The following is a 4,355-nucleotide window of genomic DNA, read 5'->3' on the forward strand; positions in this document are numbered from 1 at the left end:
ATGAGATAGATGGATTAGCACAATAACTGCAACATTGGACTGAATATATCAATAGATGTAAATATGGCATCATTGTTAGAGCCAAGTTGAGGCAACTCAAAGAGTAGCAGAATAATAAACAAAAATATTTACAATAGATATTGGAAATCTTTATTGTTACATGTATTCACTAGTTTAGTGAGAGCATTTAGAAACAATATACAGCACAATGTTAAAAAATATTAAAGTTGGACCTATTTCATGGAAATAATGACCTTCATGTACTAATGCAGCCTATGCGTTCTAACTTGTATATTTATTATTTTATATATAATAAGTTAAAAATATAAACCTGTCGTTTTTACTAAATTAAAATCTTTACTTTTTCCAAAATTAAATTACTTCAACATGTATGAGTATTTCATTTATATTTTGCTAATAATGGCATTTGGCTTTTGGTTTAGTTAATAAGAAAACAGCTGCTCAGGAAGTTTAAGGGTTTGTTTAATTTCACTCAAATATTAAGGGGAAAAATCTAACCCTCAAAACTAGCCTATTCAACCTCAATTTCTACATTTATTTTTATTAAGCTGTAATAGATCTTTTAAAAGTCATGTTTACCTGACTGATATCCATGATTAGACATAGATGTGCAATAAAAAATAAATGGAGTTGAAATTATATTATAAGGAGCCTGCATATGGAAAATTGTTTGGATGATTAGAACTAGTAAATTGTAAGTCAAAATAAACACAACCACATACAATTTTACTAGTGTTGCTCAGAACACAATAGTGATCTGAAAAAGTCATATGTGCAAGTGTCTTATGGTTCTTGGAATGAAGGGACACAGTAGAAGATACTTGGAAAGATAAATAGCTGCTTCATTATTCACAATTATCTGGGAGAAAACCAATTCAAACAAGGCTACGTGAGTTTTGCACTTAAGTTCAGGCTAACTGAAAGCTCTAGTTATGGAAAAGAGCTTTTGTATCCTCAGTAGACAAGGTTTACCTAGGTTTCCCAAGTTTTCCATGGAGTACATATTTTGAATAAGTTCACGGACATAGGAAGAAAGTGTTATTTCGGGATATTGGACATCTGTGGGCTTCAGTGTGTTGTAGTCCAGACAAGTTAGAACCTGATAAAGACGTGAACCTGATAAAGCATTGTGAACTTTGCTAGAAAACCACCTACAAAGAAAAGCACAGATTTCTTAAAAATCGGGATCCATTTGTAAAATATCATACTACAACATACCACTTAATACAGATGGATAAAATGATAGTTCAGAATGTGAATTAGATCACTGCACTTCCAAACCCCATGGTTGAAATTATTCCTTAAGAAAAGAATGAGTTTTAGCTTAGGAACGCAAGAAAAAAAATGACTGAGAAAGACCAAGAAACAAGGCAGAGCTCTCAGCTTGTACAGGGTTTAAGAGAAAGCTTGAAGCTGACCTGCTGGGACCTCTGAAGAGATGAGCCCAACCTGTTGACATGTTACATTTTTGACATTTCATTAGCTATGGATTGTTCCTTTCTTTTCAGGACAGCCGAGTATCAGCTACAAATCCCACGGCTCTCTTCAAAATCAGTCAGAGGGGCTCAGCTGCTACCTGAAATTTATTATTTTCAAGTCTTACTGACATTTATTAATCTCAAACCAAACTATATAAAGAATTTCATATACTGTTTTTGATATCTTATATTTGTAATTTATATTTCAAGCTCCTGCTATATGATGTGTTTAAATATAATTGAAATTATGTTTCCAAAATGTCTTCTTAATTTAAGAAACCCAAACAATAGTATGTATCTTTAGAATTAGAGACCTAACAGCCATGCTCCCAGCCTTAGTGTGGTGGAGCTGCATTGATGCTGGAAATATTAATAGACTTGTGCAGGTTGCCAAAAATGAATTTAGATCATATAATGCAAGTGGATTTCAATAAAATTGTATTTATTAGAAAATTATGCAAATTTCACTGCATTTCACCTGAAATATCCAACTGAAATTCAATTTTATGCTAATAATTAAAGTTAGACCTTTCACATCTACATAATACTTGTCTTTAATGTCTTGGGCTAAATTTTCTCTGAAAACCCGATATATTTTTAGTTGTACAGAGCACAAGAACTACAGATATATTTCAGTAAAACCAAGTATCCTAGCTAGAAAGAAACATTTTAATATTTTTCATCACAGAATACTTATTTTATAATGTATCTATGTTAAAAATAAAAACAATGATCTGAAAGTGCCTTATTTTAGTTTACTATCGCCATTCTCAAAAATTACCACAAACATGGCATTTCAAAATTGAAAATAAGGTTTTTCACATGCCTAGTGGTCCTAAATCTGAAATCAATATCATGGAGTGGAAACCAAGAAATTAGCATGACCATATCCTGTAAGATTATCGTGAGTGCTATGTCTCTTCTGACTCAGCTCTCCGCTGACTTCACAAAAAGAAAAGAGACTCAAACTCAACAGGAGCCTAAAATGTATTCATATAAGCCAAAGTTCGGAAATGTCTCCAACTTCCAAGCATCTTACCAGTTCTAAGACTTGCCTTTTCACCCATTGCACTTTGTCTGTGGCTACATCAATTCCACGACACTCTCTACTTCTATGCTGGGCTTGAGTATTTATTGCAATGGCCACACAGACTCATGGCCTATACTTACTAGTATGCCTTTTATTAGGGAAGCTAACAGGTGATAATTCAGGTTCAGAAATGCTCAGGATACAGTTTTTCTAGTAAAGATGGCCTCTTTTCAGTAGGGACCCCAGGCCCACCTTGATCTTGGACTTCAGCCTGCTTGAGCAAGTGCTACAAGATCTTTGTCTTAAACTGGGTACCCTAGAGAAGCAAAATCATCCACATTTATATGTGATATGTTTCTATTGCTATTTATAAATATATACATATATATTTGTAAATTTATATGTATATATGTATCATATACCTATGTATATATGATCAATGTATTGACAAACAAAGAGAGAGAGAAGACAAAGATATCAAGAAAATGACTCACATATTACAGAAGGGGGAAGTCTTAAGTTCAGGGCTTTGCAAATCCATAAGGGGTAGACGTTATACTGGAGACTTCTCCTGTCTCCTTTACTATGGGACTGATGATTGGCAGGAAGGCCAGAGGCAGGTGTCTCCAGAGAGGACAAGTCCAAATTCAGTAGGTAAGGTTTAGGCTGCAAAGGCAATGAGTCCAACTTGAGTTGATCCAATGACAAATTGCTCATTACTCCTAGGATCACCAGGCAATATGATAGGCCATTGACTCATGTCCAAAAATCAGAGATGAATGAGCCAAATGCAGGATTTAGACCCAGTAGTAAGCAAATAATTGTCCAAAAGCATCAAGTTCTATTGAAAGCAGGCCATACTCCTGAGTCAATTAATTGACCTGAGTAAAGTTGCTGCATTCCACCTTAATATTATCCCTCAATGAAGGCTTACCATTGATTCATTGTGATTAACACTGTGTTGTCATGTCCTGGTAGATGAAAACAAACTCACTGCCATTGAGTCAATGCTGACTCATAGCAATACCCCTGTGAGTTTCCAAAACTGTGATTGTTTATGGGAGTAGAAAGCCTGGTCTTGCTCAAGACCGTGGTAGATTACTACATGTTAACCACCACACCACTGAGATTCCTGGCCGAGCCAAACTGGCACACTACTTTAACAATCACACTCATTTTGCACTTCTGATAAATGCCCAAAGGGCATGCCATTTTGCCATAAAATCCTCAGCCAGGAAGTACTCAGTCTTAGCTCTATGGATCATGAAGCTTTTCTCTCTCAATTAAGTGACTGGTCACACCTCACGTTGCAAGAGAGCCTTCTTCCCAAAGACACACAGATTTACTTACATCATTGCCTCAGAAGTCCACCGTGTTCACTCCTGTTCTTGGTGCTGTGTTACCAACAGCTTTTGGAGTCACAGGTTTGTCTTCTGGATCAAGGAAATTCAGCTAACAGTGATCTTAGGGTCCAAAGACAAGCTCCATTCTTGGCTCTTCCTTCTTAATAATAGTGAGACCCCCACCAGACATTTCCTACTTCTTAGATGATTCATCATCAATGAGCAAGATAAAAAAAATTCTACTAATCTCCACTCATATTAGCGTTCCAATTTAATAAAATCACAATTAACCCCGTGAACAATCAATCACAACTCAATGAAATAAGCCTCTCCCTATCTTCCCACATCTTCTCTGACCTATATCTATCAGTAAAAGACAAAATACATCTAGTATACATAGTTCAACCGAGCTCTCTGGTAGCAGTTACAAAGTATAGGGAAGGAAGAGCCATACCAGGTAAATCACGTTATCATTGTAAACTT

Source organism: Tenrec ecaudatus, chromosome 2 (genome assembly GCF_050624435.1).
Source record: "Tenrec ecaudatus isolate mTenEca1 chromosome 2, mTenEca1.hap1, whole genome shotgun sequence".
Lineage (NCBI taxonomy): Eukaryota > Metazoa > Chordata > Mammalia > Afrosoricida > Tenrecidae > Tenrec > Tenrec ecaudatus.